Here is a 16,847-nt window from a genome sequence, read left to right as displayed (position 1 = left end):
TGGGGTGTAACATCCTACAGGTCCATGGAGCATAGTTCTGAAGAGAAGTTATTTCCAAGGATATCTTAGGGCATCTAAGAACTTCCGCGAGTAGTGGCCTTAAGATCTACAAGCGTAATCGATGGATTGTAGTTACATTACTGATACGGTGTAACATCCTACATGTCCATGCAGCATAGTTCTGAAGAGATGTTGTTTTCAAGGATATTCTAGGGCATCCAAGAACTTCCGCGAATAAAGACCTTAAGATCTACAAGCGTAATCGATGGATTGTAGTCACATTACTGATACGGTGCAACATCCTACATGTCCATGGAGCATAGTTCTGAAGAGATATTGTTTTCAAGGATATTCTAGGGCATCCAAGAACTTCCGCGAATAAAGGCCTTCAGATCTACAAGCGTAATTAGTTACATTACTGATCCGGTGCAACATCATACAGGTCTTTAGAGTCTAGTTCTGTAGAGACGTAGTTTTTAAAGATATTCTAGGACCTCCAAGAACTTCCGAAAGTTCAGGTCTGAAAATCTACGAGCGTAATCAATTATTTTTGCTATATTATTGATGCGGTATAATATCCTACAGATCCATGGAGCATAGTTCTGTGGAAAAGGAACTTCCCAAATATGCTCTAGGTTATACAAGAATTTCCACGAATAAAGAATTCAAGATCTACAACCGCAAAAAATGGGTTTTTGTTAAATTACTGATACGGTGTAACATCCTACAGGTCCATGGAGTATAGTTCTGAAGAGAAGTTATTTTCAAGGATATCTTAGGGCATCCAAGAACTTCCGCGAGTAGTGGCCTTAAGATCTACAGGCGTAATCTATGGATTGCAGTTACATTACTGATACGGTATAACATCCTACATGTCTATGCAGCATAGTTCTGAAGAGATGTTGTTTTCAAGGATATTCTTGGGCATCCAAGAACTTCCGCGAATAAAGACCTTAAGATCTACAAGCGTAATCGTTGGACTGTAGTCACATTACTAATACGGTGCAACATCTTACAGGTCCTTAGAGCATAGTTCTGTAGAGACGTAGTTTTCAAAGATATTCTAGGACCTCCAAGAACTTCCGAAAGTTTAGGCCTGAAAATCTACGAGCGTAATCAATTATTTTTGCTATATTATTGATGTGGTGTAATATCCTACTGATCCATGGAGTATAGTTCTGTGGAAAAGAAACTTCCCAAATATGCTCTAGGTCATCCAAGAATTTCCACGAATAAAGAATTCAAGATCTACAACCGTAATGAATGGATTTTTGTTAAATTACTGATACGGTGTAACATCCTACAGATCCATGGAGCATAGTTCTGAAGAGAAGTTATTTCCAAGGATATCTTAGGGCATCTAAGAACTTCCGCGAGTAGTGGCCTTAAGATCTACAAGCATAATCTATGGATTGCAGTTACATTACTGATACGGTGTAACATCCTACATGTCTATGCAGCATAGTTCTGAAGAGATGTTGTTTTCAAGGATATTCTAGGGCATCCAAGAACTTCCGCGAATAAAGACCTTAAGATCTACAAGCGTAATCGATGGATTGTAGTCATATTACTAATACAGTGCAACATTCTACAGGTCCTTAGAGTATAGTTCTGTAGAGACGTAGTTTTCAAAGATATTCTAGGACCTCCAAGAACTTCCGAGAATACAGGCCTGAAAATCTACGAGCGTAATCAATTATTTTTGCTTTATTATTGATGCGGTGTTTTATCCTACAGATCCATGGAGCATAATTCTGTAGAAAAAAAAACTCCCCAAATATGCTCTAGGTCATCCAAGCAATTTCCGCGAAAAAAGAATTCAAGATCTACAACCGTAATAAATGATACGGTGTAACATCCTACAGGTCCATGGAGCATAGTTCTGAAGAGAAGTTATTTTCAAGGATATTCTAGGTAAACCAAGAACTTTCGCGAGTAGTGGCCTTAAGACCTACAAGCGTAATCGATGAATTGTAGTTACATTACTGATGCGGTGTAACATCCTACAGGTCCATGGAACATAGTTCTGAAGATAAGTAATTTTCAAGGATATCTTAGGGCATCCAAGAATTTCCGCGAGTAGTGGCCTTTAAGATCTACAAGCGTAATCGATGGTTGTAGTTACATTACTGATACGGTGCAACATCCTACAGGTCTTTAGAGCATAGTTCTGTAGAGACGTACTTTTCCAAGATATTCTAGGACCTCCAAGAACTTCCGCGAGTATAGGCCTGAAGATCTACTAGCGTATTCAATCAATTGTTGTTACATTTTCTAGCGTATTCAATCAATAGGACGCAATCAGTGAAGTACTAGATTGAAAGTAGTGAGCTGGATTTTTGTATGGTGAGATGATCAGTTCTCCATTTCTGCAATGAAATGGTGCAAACAGCGTGGGTTATATGGTTTCTTGCCTAATTTGATGCTGTTTGAGCAAAACTTTGGGTAACTGTGTTGTTGAAGTTGCAAGAAATAAATAATACAACATCACAGTTACCCAAACTTTTGCTCAAATAGTATCAAATTAGTCTAGAAATCATATAACCCACGCTGTTTGGACCATTTCATTACAGAAATGGAGAACTGGCCATCTCACCATACAAAAATCCAGCTCACTACTTTCAATCTAGTACTTCACTGATTGCTTCCTATTGTTGTTACATAGGTAATATCTTTGGAAATTTCCTTTACTGTTAAAGTTTTTCTTCAGACAGTCTTTTAGGAATCCCTTTAAAAATATGTTCATGAACTCCTCCTGGAATTCTTTCAGAACATCTTCCATGAATTTTGGTAAGACATTTCTCTTGGAATGTTTCTAAATTTTTGTTGTCTAAATGTTTGTTGTTGTCTAAATGTTTTTTAATAAATCCGTGTAGGAGTTGGGTTTCCGAGGGAGAGTTTTCAGCATTTTCTTTAGCAACTCTTTCTAGAACCATTTCAGAAAAATCCCTAAGATAGTTTCACATAATCTTGAAGGGCTTCGTTCAAGAATTTTTTCTGGGATTTCTTCAAGAATTAGAAAGACAATTTATTCAGAAATTCCTCCAAGGGTTTTTTTCAGAAATTCTTCCATGAACTCAATTTAAATCTTACTAAGGAATTCCTTTTGAAATATTACTTGAGACTCCTTCAGTAGTTTAAGCGTTTCCCATAATTTTCAGTAAAAGATTACCTTTTCCATGGATTTTTTTGTTATTTTCATTTTCAGAATTTTCGAAGAATTCTCAGCGGTTTGAGATATTCCTCCACAGATTTTTACAGAATTATTTTATGAAATAACGTAAATCATGTTGGAGTTACTCTTCGAGGGTTACCTGAAGGAAATATTTAAATAAATTTCTGATGAGAATAAATTTTATTGAAACTATTTTAGAAACAATCGTTTATAGCTCCTGGAGAAGTCCTTGGGGAATACCTGGAGGAACTCCTGAGATTCGACACAAAAGTTCAGTTAATTTGACGAAGTGGCTTAATTTCCCCAATAGAGGGGTAGGAAAAAAAGTCCTGAGATGGATTTAGAGGATTTTTAAGTAGAATTTTATGAGAAATTTTTGGGAAAAATCAAGGAAAAAATACTGAAGAAGTTTCTAAAAATCCTTGAAGGCATTTCTAAAGGACACCTCAGATAAGTTTCTGAAAGAACCCTTGAAAAAATCTTCAGAAATCCATAAAGAAATTACAGACAAAAATACTAGAAGAATTCTTAAATAAATCTCCTAATGATTTTTTGAAGGGTGATTTGGAACAAACCCTGAAAGAACTCATGGACATACTTCTAAATAGAGGAGCTTGTGAAATATTCGTAAGGGAATCACCAAAGAATTTTCTAAAATTGTTATTTTTTTTTTCAAGGAGTCTCTGAAATTTGGAGAATGCTGTGCAATAATTCCGAAAAGAATTTCTGAAGATATTCTTGGAGAAACGTTAAGAAATAAATCCTGAAGTGAATTCTAAAGAATCCCTGAAGAAAGGTTTCTAAAAATCTCTAGAGGAGTTTACGATCCCACTTGTGGAGGAATATCTAAGGATCTTCTAGGAAGCCCCTTAGAGGAACCCTATTCAGAATTTTTTGGAGAAACTCCTGATAGAATCCCTGGAGTAATTCCTGAAAAGCACCCTAACAGAACACCTACAAACATTTCGAATTTTACCATGACTATACTGGTCTAAAATGAGTTTTATTAAAGAATATCCTTAGACGAGACGTGAGACGTTGTGAATTTCTATCTAAAGGAATCCTTTATAAATTTCCTGGTAAACGTCCTCAAGGGTACTCTCTGAAATTTATAGCATAGTTCTTATGAGGATAGTTTTTATTGAAACCTCTGATTGACATACGTTTAAACCGTTTACACAAAATAGATGAAAATTGTTATTTAGATACAAGAAAGAAATTGTTCTGTATTGACGTTTTTTAATGACTAGAATTTGCTCTTCACTAAAAAACAATAATTTAAAATTTTGGTCACGCTGATTACGCCGCCGTATAGGACGAACGGCGTGCGCCGCCGCTGCCTCGAATTACTATACACGCCGCCGCCGGTGAAAATTGCTTCGGCGCACACGTCTACAACAGGTCCTTGGCGCAAGATTCCGTTAACGTGTTCTAGGTCATCCAGAACTTCCGCAAGTAAAGGCCTGAATCTACTAGCGTAATTAATCAATTGATTTTACATTACTTATATGATGTTATACAGATTTATGGATCACGGTTCTATAGAGAAGTTATTTTCAAAGATTTTCTAGTTAATCCAAGATCTTTCGCGAGTTAAGGCCTTAAGATCAATAAGCATTATCAATGGACTTCTGTTGCATTACTGATGCGGTGCAACATCCTACAGGTCCATGGAAGACAGTTCTGTAGAGTCTTGATTTCCAAGAATGCTTTATGTCTTCCAAGTACTCTTGCGGCTCATGGAAGTTCTTGGAGTACCTAGAAGATGTTTGACAATTATTTCTCAACAGAACTATGCTCCCTGGACCTTTAGGACGCTATACTGTATCAGTAATGTGACAACAAACCATTGATAACGCTTGTAGATCTTCAGGTCTAAACTCGTGGAAGTTCTTGGGAACTTGTATTGATTGCGCTTATAAATCTTAGGTCTTTACTCATGGAAGTTCTTGGAGGACCTAGAACATCTGTGGAAATTATTTCTATACAGAAAAATGGTTCATGGACCTGTAGCATGTTACAACGTATAAGAAATGTAACAACAATCCATTGATTACGCTTGTAGATCTTAAGGCCTTTACTCGCGGAAGTTCTTGGAGCTTCTAGATTATCTTTGGAATTTATTTCTCTACAGAACTATGCTCCCTGGACCTGTAGGACGCTACACTGTAACAGTAATGTGGCAACACACCATTGATAACATTTGTAGATCTTAAGGCCTTTACTCGCGGAAGTTCTTGGAGGTCCTAGATTATCATTGGAAATTATTTCTCTACAGAACTAGGCTCCCTGGACCTGTAGGACACTACAATGTATTAGTATTGTGACAACAAACCATTAATAACGCTCGTAGATATTCAGGTCTTTACTCATGGAAGTTCTTGGAGGACCTAGAACATCTGTGGAAATTATTTCTATACAGAAAAATGGTTCATGGACTTGTAGCATGTTACAACGTATTAGAAATGTAACAACAATCCATTGATTACGCTTGTAGATCTTAAGGCCTTCACTCGCGGAAGTTCTTGGAGGTCCTAGATCATCTGTGGAAATTATTTCTCTACAGAACTATGCTCCCTGGACCTGTAGGACGCTACACTGTAACAGTAATGTGGCAACACATCATTGATAACGTTTGTAGATCTTAAGGCCTTTACTCGCGGAAGTTCTTGGAGGTCCTAGATTATCATTGGAAATTATTTCTCTACAGAACTAGGCTCCCTGGACCTGTAGGACGCTACAATGTATTAGTATTGTGACAACAAACCATTAATAACGCTTGTAGATATTCAGGTCTTTACTCATGGAAGTTCTTGGAGGACCTAGAAAATCTGTGGAAATTATTTCTATACAGAAAAATGGTTCATGGACTTGTAGCATGTTACAACGTATTAGAAATGTAACAACAATTCATTGAGTACGCTTGTAGATCTTAAGGCCTTCACTCGCGGAAGTTCTTGGAGGTCCTAGATCATCTGTGGAATTTATTTCTCTACAGAACTATGCTCCCTGGACCTGTAGGACGCTACACTGTATCAGTAATGTGACAACAAACCATTGACAACGCTTGTAGATCTTAAGGCCTTAACTCGCGGAAGTTCAAGGAAGACCTAGTATGTCTTTAGAAATGAATACTCTTCAGTACAACGCTCAATGGACCTTTGGGATGTTACAACGCATGTAGCAAGAAATTATTGGCTATGTTTGTGGATCTTCTGGCCTTTACTCGCGGAAGTTCTTGGAGATCAAAATTGGAGGTCATGTTTGAAAATGATTTATTTACAGAACAATGCTCCGTATACCTGTAGGATGTAGAACAGTATCAGCGATGTAACAACAATCAATCGATTACGCTCGTAGATATCAAAGCCTTTACTCGCGAAAGTTCCTGAGAGTCCTGGAACATCTTTCTCTACACCACCTAGCTCCGTGGACCTGTAGAGTGTTGACAGTCTCCTTGATCCTTCGTTTCGTTCGTCTAGACAGTCCTTATCACCCCAAAATATCCTCTACGATCTTTCTTGGAAACAGTATGCACTCTGCTCCCCATAGCCCATCCCTTGTCCCCTTCCCCACTAACCCCTAGATTCAACCCTTACTACACCCCCCCCCCCCTCTTTCTTATTACTCTCTAAAACAAACCTCGGATATCTGAAGGTGAGGACATTTCAAATATTTTCAGATTTCCCTCAGCTTTTTTTTACACGGATTCCCGAATTAGCACGGTATTTTTTTACACGGTTTCGCGAATCAACACGGTTTTTTTTTACACGGATTCGCGAATTAACACGGTTTTTTTTTTACACGGATTCGCGAATTAACACGGTTTTTTTTTACACGGTTTTTTTTTACACGGGACGTATCCCCCGTGTAAAAAAAGACCTTAGTGTACCTGTATAAACGTTCGGGTTAACATTGAGGTTATGTTTATCAACCAGCCAAACTTACGATTGATTTTGGTAGCCACCGGAGTATTCGCAGGGTCTCAGGCGCTTTTGACCCGGGTTTCGCTTTGCCGTTCTGGATGGCAACGATTGAACCAAAGTAATGCCCGTCCGTCGCGGGCTTCTTTGTCCAGTTCTCGGCATGGCTTCAAGTCCTTTCTGCAGGGGAAGAGCTGATGATCCAATTTCTCGCGAACCGAACTGGAAATGTTGCCTCACCGGATCGAGCATGGCACACCTTCTAACTCCTCGCAGTTTTCACACTTTCCGGTCAGCGATCACGGCGATAACGGAAGTTCGGTTGTCATTCTTTGTCTCGATATAGACAGCGAGCGCAGCGATGCACTCAAATTTGGTGCTCTAGTTTTTCTTCAAGCAATCGATGCTGCTGGGCGCTATTTTATAGCTGTTTTCGGTTACACACTTATTTGATTCTGATTATAACTACCCTTAAACACGTGTTTCCTTTCAAAATCAACATTGAACGTTACAGCTGCCCGACATCCGGGTGACGTGTCCCGCCCAACGTAGCCTACCGAGTTTCGCGGAGTGGATGATGATTGGTTCATCATGTGGACTACAGTACATCTATTCGTGGTTGACGTGCGTGGTTCCCCGCTGTGTCGCGCACATAACCTCCACATATTGTTACGATCCATGCTTTCATCCCTGCAGGAATCATTTTCTATCAGCACCACTGGATGCTTTATAGGTTCTTGTCTGCACTATTTGCTGTTGGCATCCAATGGAAATGTAAATAGCAAATGTTATATTTCGGTAGAAGAGACCTTCCAAGAAAACAGCATGCCCATGATTTCAACCCTGATCTACTTGTTATCACGTGAGAGTAACTGTCTACCACCACCATGCCATTCTCATCCTCTTGCCTCGTAGGAGCGAGAGCGAACCCGATTCATTCCCCGAAACCACCGGAACCATTTGCTCTCTGCATCCAGCCGACCGACGACGGGTGGAAAATTCATTCAACTTTTCCAGCTTCGTTTCCATCTGATTGGCCGTCGTACACCCACGACAACAGCACGAACCCGAGTGTAAGGAACGACCACATCGGTCGACCAACAGCTTCAGGCAGAATTCCCCAGCCGCCGCAAGTTCAGTTCGGTGCGAACGTTTGGACGGAACGAAAGCTTTTCCTTGGAGCTTGAGCTGCAGCATCGTTGGGTCTACTCTACAGCAGCAGCAGTAGCAGTTCTGCACTTTGTGGTCTACAACAACCGGATTAGTGTGTCTGTGTTCGTTTCGCGTTTGATTGTGTCGGTGTGCATTCCGCCTCCCGTGCTATCCCGTCTAGTATAGGGGGGTTATTATCCATCACATTGAAGCTGACTGCTGGACCGGAAAGGCGGCCGTCGAACACGCAGTAGGCTGCCTCTGCAATAAAATCAACATTTGGCAGGGCCTACTACTGGCTCTGTGCGCTGCTAGGTGGCTTCGATAGCTACCGGAAGCTATCCCCCTGGTAGGTCGGTGATAGTTGAGTTTTGGCGCCGAAGGAAGCAAGGTGTCGTGCGGCGGGCTCGTTAATCTCCTGCTGCTAAAGGCAAGTGCTTCGGAAGTTCGGTCCGCAGTTGTATCGTTGCTGGCAGTCAATTCGGTTCACGGAAGGGATTGGACTACGAAGACCTAATTTCAAAAAGTGTGCAGAAGGTTGATTGTTGGAAGTTTTTGCTTGGGGGAGAAAAGTTTTGAGTTGAACCGCGCCGCTTGGCTATGCGGCCATGACGCTGAACGAATCTGTTGACCGCGGTCAACGTTTTTGACCTTCCGTGAAAGAAGACCTACTCAACGACACCGTTTTTTTTTTCTTTCAACAGCGGTGAAAATAGAATTATAATGCGAAGCATGACTGGTGGACCAAGGAAGAGGACCCCCACGGAAAATTCCGCCTAAGAGACGTGAAAAACGCGTGGAAGAAAGGAAACCCCAGAAAAAAAACGTTTAAGTGGAAACAAATCCCCTGCCGCGAATGAACCACGCTTGCCGCATATTTCAAAGTTGTGTCCGGTTTGTGTCCTATTGTGTTTTAACGGTGGAAGGTAAAGAATAACGCGGCAATCGAAACAAAAGATTTTCCTAAGTGAAAAGAAGAAGTGATCGGAAACGGCGCTTAGGGGAAACAGGATTTTTGAAAGACGCCAGGCAGCGTCAAGTGGAGTGTTAATACAGCAGTGTGGGTGGAATTGTTGGCTTTAAATTTTACAATTGTACGTTGGGAAGTGCTAAATTTTCAACTGGAAACAGAGGATAACGGTTCCGGATTGCAGCTTTGAATAAGACGTACTCAGGAGAGAGTTTGAAAATCAGTGGCAAGTGGTATTTAGTGAAATAGCAAAATACGTGACTATTGTGGAAATCCAAAATGAAGGTGCTCCAGAGAGGCGGACTTTGTCAGCTATTCTTTTTGGTGAACGCATTGGTAGTTTATGCAGCGGAGACAGCAATTACTGGTAAGTTTTCACAGTATATCACTCATTTTACAGAGTCGATTTACAACCGATGACAGAACCGTAGCAATAGCCCCAGTTTCGGCCCCAAATATCTTGCTCCGGCTACTCAATGCTCATGGGAGATTTCAATTCCCATAGTACAGGCTGTGATGACTTCAACATGGCAATTTTAAACACGGGGGAAGCTTCGCGAGTTGTACCTTCAGCAGAAGATGGAAGTGCTAGAGATAGCTGATTAGAACTCTCAATCTATTCGAGCTCACTATCATCTGACGATCCATTTGTTTCTATTTCAAATGGATCACATCAATCTGTATCTCCTACGATCTCACTTAGCATCATTGACTGGGGGATATACGCGGAAGAAATTATCGACTGTGAGCAATCGGTAGAAGTCCTTCCTCCATGGAAAGAGCATAGGTTTCTACCAGAACTGATCCCCAGTAGTGCGCGTCAGGCACAACGTCGGCCAGTGCCTGGTCCGTCGGTTTGTAGCAAACCTCCCAATTGATGGTGGGACAGCGAGTGTACAAAAATCTATCGCGAGAAATTCGCGGCATTTGTAAAGTTTTGGAAACGCGGTTGGGTTGGCAGCTATGAGCGGTATTCTTTCCTTGAACGCAACTTTTTTTTTAATTCTGTGTATTTTAACTTAAGCTAATTCTACACTTCTTGAACGCAACTTTAACAACTTGGTCAAGGCGAAGAAAAGCGGTTACAGGCGTCGCCTCGTCGAGAGTTTGGTACGCGAGATTTCGAATAGAACTCATTGGAACGTCGGGGGAAGAATGCATAATGTGTCATCGGTTAACGAGGATCGAGAAATGTACTATTGGTGAAATCTCAAGTTCGAATTCTTATTTGCTCTTTTTCCATGTTACAAGTCTGATCCAAGAACGGATTGAATTATGTTTGTCAATCGCTTAAAACCTCCTTAACGTCGTGAAGAGGCTGTTGTTGAATTTGTTCAATCAGTTTCTGTATAATAATAATGTTCCGGATAATTAGAGACATGATAGCTAGAGGGCCCATATAAGCACAAGTGTTAAGGCGTGGGTATTGAGAATGGTCACACTGAGGGTGATGGGTTCCTCGTGGCACACGATATACACATTCAAAATGGTCATTGGCAAAGCAAACTCTCAGTTAATAACTGTTAAAGTGCTCATGATGGAACACTAAGCTGAGAAGTCAAGCTTTGTCTCAGTTGGACGCTACGCCAAGAAAAACAGCATGATAGCTACCTAAAAAATTGGGAAGTCCGCGTCGAATCATAAGGGCCTGTCCATTAACTGCGTAGACTCTTAGAGGGGAACGGGGGCGGTCTGGCTAAAGTCTACGCTCCATACAAATTTCGAAAATTTTGTATTAACAAAAGTCTACGAGAGCGAGAGGGGAGGGAGGGGGGGGGGGAGTGGGTGTCTGACATGGCCGAAAAAGGGCTACGTAGTTTATGGACAGCGCCCAATTCGTACCGTCTAATCGCGTTGTTGTCTCGCCTGCGGAAGTTGTTGAAGAAATTCAGCCTGGCTTGGCTCAAAAGCAGCAAACTGACTCAGTATTCTTGGATATTACTTACCTTACCGATCAGACTAAGGCCTGAGTGGCCTCTACTGTACGTAGGAGCCGTCTCCATTCCACTCGGTCCATGGCTGTGTCTCTCCAGTTTCGCATTCTGCGAAAGTTCCGCAGATCGTCCTGGACTTGCTCGACCCACCTAGCTCGCTGCGCACCACGTCTTCTTGTACCGATCGGATGACTCTCGAGAACCATTTTAGTCGGGTAGCCTCCCGATTTTCGCGGTGTGCACGATGGTTGGTTCTCTCAGCAGCTGATGCAGCTCGTGATTCATTCGCCTTCTCCAAGTCCCGTCTTCCATCTGCACTCCGCCGTAGATGGTACGAAACATCTTCCGCTCGAAAACTCCAAGGGGGCATTGGTCCTCTGCACGTAGAGTCCATACTTTGTACCCATAGAGGACTATCGGTCAAACCAGCCTCTTGTAGATAATCAACTTTATGTGATGGCGAACTTTGTTCGATCGTAGATTGCTGCGAAATCCAACGTTAGCTCGATTTGGCACAATGCGGCTTTGAATTTCTCACCAGGTGTCGTAGTCGGCGGTCACCAGTGAGCCCAAGTACACGAATTCTTCAACCGCTTCGATTTCATCGCCGTCAATAGAAATGTCGGAGTGGCGGGCGCGGTTATTTCTCCCTGCAGCCCTTTACCATCATGTACTTTGTCTTCGACACATTAATGACTAATCCGATTCGCCTGGCTTCACTCTTTAGTCGGATGTACGTTTCCGCCATCGTCTCAAATTTAGCTATAATAGGGTAATTCATGTATTTTAGACAGGCTGAGGACAACGTTGGAAAAATCGTCTCCTAGTTTCCTTAAAAAACAATAAATTATTTTGCAAAATTACTGCTACGCTTATAATATGGTTGTACTTTGCGTTCCAGGTGACAAAAACCTTAACGAAGGCTTTTTAAGCTAAGAAAATCACAATTTCCAATCGCCTGTTAGAATTGCATTTTGGACACCAAATATATGTTTTGGACACCCTCAGGTATATATAATTTGGACAGGGCAGTTATCTCAATGTTTAGCCATGAATACTGCTCAAATATGGAAATAGCATAAATTATCGAATATTTTCTTGCAAATAATCAAATGTAACCACTTAACAGGCATCTATTTTTATAACTATTACAGTTTTTGTTAAAATCGAGGAAATATCGCCAGACCCACAGAATACGCCTCCAAGTATGCAATCGTACAGCATCCCCATGTAGTTTGGCAGATGACCAAAATATATTTACAGTAGAAAACTTGTAATGTATTTTGGACACCACCTATTTTAAGCGTTCTAGATGAATGTTAAGAGATTGGCTGCCTAATGCTTCTTTATTAAACATTTTTCAATGCAATAAGACTTTCAAACTTCTTACAATTATTAATTCAACTATTTTGAGGGGAATTTTGTATTTGACTGTGAAGTGTATGTCGTCTTGCATACCTGTGCATTTGAGGGGTTTTAGTGAAACAATTAACATTTTCGATAATTTTGAAGTAAATTCTTAATTGTTAAGCGTATTTTCAACGTAAGTCATCAGAAAAGGGTCTGTTTGATCCAATAATCGATATTCAGAAGTATCTACTTTAACTAGCTGTTCGGAACAAGGCGTACATCATCGTGCCTGTCCAAATTACATACATGTCCAAATTATATTTTTTACCCTATCCATATTATCAGCGAAACCAAGCAGCTGAACGGACTTCGTGAAAATCGTTCCACTTGTGTTTATCCCCGCTCTCCTTATTACACCCTCTTAAGCAATGTTGTACAGCAGGCACGAAATACCATCGCCTTGCCGTAACCCTCTGCGAGATTCGAAGGGACTCGAGAGTGTCCCCATAGATTTAACTTCAAGATGTAAATGTGAGGAATAAAACCGTACATTTTTATGACGCCATTCGCTCCCCCACTTTCCCCCAGGAAAATTCGCCTGCTTCTTATTTCGCTTAAAGCAACGCTTATTTCGCCACACCATCAAAGCAAACAAAACAAAATTTGAAACAGGTAACCAAGATAACAAAGTTTTCGTGTTTGTTTTTTTTTCATCCTCTGATACGTCAAGTATCCCTATTCACATCCGAATTTCACTCTGAGAGTCGTTGGCGCCTCCCCAAACGCAGACGTACAACCTGCATCGTTAAGGCCCCTTAGCGTGTCAGCTCAAATTTTATTCTTCTTATTTGATTCTTATTCCAAACAATCATCAAGCACGATAGTAGTTGTGTAGCCTTTCTATAGCAATTCCATAAACAAACAAACAAAAACAGCACCTCTTTGTCTCGGTAGCTCCAATGTAAACATTTCGAGAATATGAATAATTTGAAAGCAACTCAAGCAGTAAACTACTCTACTTCAATGAATAACAAGGAAACATATCCAAATGTCTCGAAAAATGTTAGATTTTTTATGTAACAAGCTAGAAATGATCGAATTATTCTGGTACGCTCTCCCACTGTTTATGTTTGCTGCAACAGCAGTGCTGGCGGACCGCTTGGTGAAGATATCGTAAATTATAATGCTTTGCATATTTCACTAACAATTATGGTAAAAAAGATAAAAAATAATCACCCCACAAATTATTTTTGATTTTATGACGCATAACCAATGTGTTTGACTGGATTTTTTAATTGATTTTGATCAATTTCATTGATGCTTTGGCCAGCAGGATCGACATCACTGCGTGCAATGATCGATGATTGTGCGCGCCAAAAGACACCACCGCGCTGCCGCCGTCTTCGTTGGTACTGCGGTGGGTGGTAAACACCGCCAACCACATTTTGAGTGCGGTCGAAATAAATCGATAAAAATTTCTACTTTCGAGTGAACTAATGCTTAGAAATCGTGATTACTTGGAAAGAGGCTTGTATTTGAAGAAGTGTGAATACATTTTTATGCCGAATATATCGCGTGAAATTGATTATTTTATAGAATAAGATAAGTGTCGATTTTTTACAAAGATGTATTGGTGCAATGTTGTGTAAAGTTGATTTCGGTCAATGATTTTGAAGAAGCCATTTTGCGATGACACGCTAAGGGGCCTTAAGGTAGTACCGGTTAAAAGACCTCTTTGGACCCCGGACTAAAGTACAATCCCAGATGGGAACCAGAAGAAAACATCAGGCTGATTGGTATTGAGCCCACGGCAGCCTCCGGGGTGGACTTTGTCGGAGGGAATATGGCTTCGATAGTGATGCCGAGAACTTAAAGAGGTAACGGGACGGGAGCGATTAGAGTAGTTGTGTTACGGTAGGGATCCGTAATATCCCCGATGATTATTATTATTATTATTATTATTTTTATTTAAGAGGTTTTAAATTTTATAAATTCATTCGCCTCTATATCCCCGATGATGTAATACATACAACCGGGGAACAGTTGACTTTCCAGCGGCGTTCCTGGTCCTAACTGTCCGTCAGATACGGCATTTGTTTCCACGAGCAATCAATCTGGCCGATAATTATCCAGCTTTTTACGCTATGATGAGGGGTGATCCAACTTTGACAATTCTTGCCGACAACCCTTGCAGCATCAGAGCTCATCATAGTAGCCGATAAATTTCAGTTCAACTCCAGCAAAATGTCAAAAATTTTCATCTTGGATGTTTACAAAGGTTTACAAGAGTTTATGTATGAAAAAGTAATGGTTTTTCTTTAATTTTAGGTTTGTGATGGCCACCAGCATTTGTAAAACCGCAACACATGGAATAGAACATGCGGTGAAGGGAAATAGCTACCTGATGTCGAAATACCAAATCATTTATGGCCGCAACTTCATGAATCCACTTCAAACTGGACAAATACCCAACTCGCTCGGCAGCATAAACTTTTCCTACATTAAAAAAAATGTTGCAGCTATTTCAACTATTATGTCTTTGTCTATTCAACCTTTCAGAAGGCGCGCTTTTACAACGGCGCGCTTCCTGAAGGGTTGAAAAAATTGGACTGCCAAACTTGACCTAGTTTGTTTTTTTTAATGCCTGAGATTCTCATTCGAAAAAAGTTTCAATTTACATACATTGAATTGACCAATTCCATTTTGATACAGTGAGTTAGCGGATGGAGTGATTAGGAAAACGTTACACACAAAGCTAAATAATGCTTATATCATTTTTGGAATTTAAAAATTTTACCATAAAAACCTCATGAAGGAGTCGTTATGATACAGAATGATCACATTTTGTGACCTATCTTCCGGCAATTAGACCTACAAAAAACTGTTCTATTTTTTAGGAGTCTACTAAAAAACGACATCATATAAGGAGCTTGTATTGAATGGGGATTAGCATGAATAGCAAGAACGACCCAAGGAATTAAATTCGGCCATAGATTCGGGTAGTTTGGTACTGAATGAGGGTAACGAGTGTACGGATATTTTTGATCGCCAAGTGGGTTGGGTTTGTAGTGGATTGATGCACTTGCAGCTGTTTAAACAACATCATTTGTTGTTCCGCCATCAACTTGCGAATTCTTTCATCGGCATTTTCGATTCGATTTGTGGTAGTGGCCATCGCAAACCTAAAATGATAGAAAAGGCTTTTATTTAATTCAAACATAGACACTTGAAAATACAAAGTGAAATTTTTTGACATTTTGCATCAGTTGAACTGAAATTTTTGGCTACTCTGATGAGATCTGATGCTGCAAGGGCTGTCGGCAAGAATTGTCAAAATCGAATCACCCCTCATCCAGCGTAAAAAGCTGGATAAACTGAATAATGTACATATTTGTATTATCATAAAAAAAAAAATAAATTTCAAAAACTGTAGCTAGGATGTTTGTTTTAATACAAATGTTTTACGAAACATGAGCGGTAATACACTTTAATAAATTATAGGTTCATGTCCAGTATCGTGTCACTTTATAGAATGCAGCCCATTTGTTACATGCCGTTCTGAAGACCTTTCCGACACCGCCTAGTTGTATTTATAATTAAGATGGCAGCTACAAAGAATATAATATTAGTTTTAAGAAGTTACCCGTTACATATTACAATTTACAATCAGCAACAATGTCGTCCTACAGGACATGTCCTGTCTTCCTTGAAATTATTGTTAATTCTGTTCAATCCCGGGGAATTGGTTTTCAATGTTACTGGTCCAATTCATCTTATAGCAGACACCCTGGAAACCATTTCGGACAGAGACGGGATCTTCAGTTGCTGAAGAGAATAGAATAGGTAGATGCGAGAAACCTAACAAACGAGGCACATATGATAGCACAACATACTCCACTATATAGATACAATAATTCGGTGATCCGGTATCCGGGAATCCGCTTTCAAAAAAAAAAAATGACTGTAAAACGGTAAAACTGTATTCACTTGTTGTTTACGAAATTTTGAACGGACGAAGGTAACTATGATTGACAGCGCGAAGCGTCAGAAGCGCCGCCTTCTTGTGTTAATTCAAAAATGATGTAGTGGGGGATTGGGGTTATTGAAAATTGATGTAACTGGAGTCATGGGCGAAATGCCAGTTGCATATTGATTGTTGGTGTAGTGCTCTCACCAGTGCTTCTCCACCGTATTTTAGAAGCTCGCTTGGTAGTTGGTCTGCTCCAGCGGCTTTGTTGTTTTTCAACCGGCCAATCTCCTCCCCAATCTCTTGGAGGTCAGGGGCCGGAAGTCTTTCGTCCTGTGCACATACTCCTAGATCTGTTACCATGCCACCTTCGGTA

General features: G+C 40.5%; 1 long non-coding RNA gene across 1 annotated transcript; it reads right to left on the bottom strand.

Annotated features, from left to right (window-relative positions):
- Positions 1-14,636: 14,636 nt before the first annotated feature.
- LOC134286974 (uncharacterized) lies at positions 14,637-16,538 on the bottom strand. The gene is made up of 3 exons (XR_009996938.1): positions 16,398-16,538; positions 16,169-16,329; positions 14,637-16,112 (listed from the first exon to the last, which is right to left on the bottom strand). It is a non-coding gene; the product is annotated as an uncharacterized LOC134286974 (long non-coding RNA).
- Between the last annotated feature and the right edge of the window lie 309 nt (positions 16,539-16,847).

The sequence above is a fragment of the Aedes albopictus genome, chromosome 1 (assembly GCF_035046485.1).
Source record: "Aedes albopictus strain Foshan chromosome 1, AalbF5, whole genome shotgun sequence".
Taxonomy (NCBI): domain Eukaryota; kingdom Metazoa; phylum Arthropoda; class Insecta; order Diptera; family Culicidae; genus Aedes; species Aedes albopictus.
Note: the sequence above shows the minus strand (reverse complement) of the source record. Positions and strands in the feature narration are given on the sequence as shown.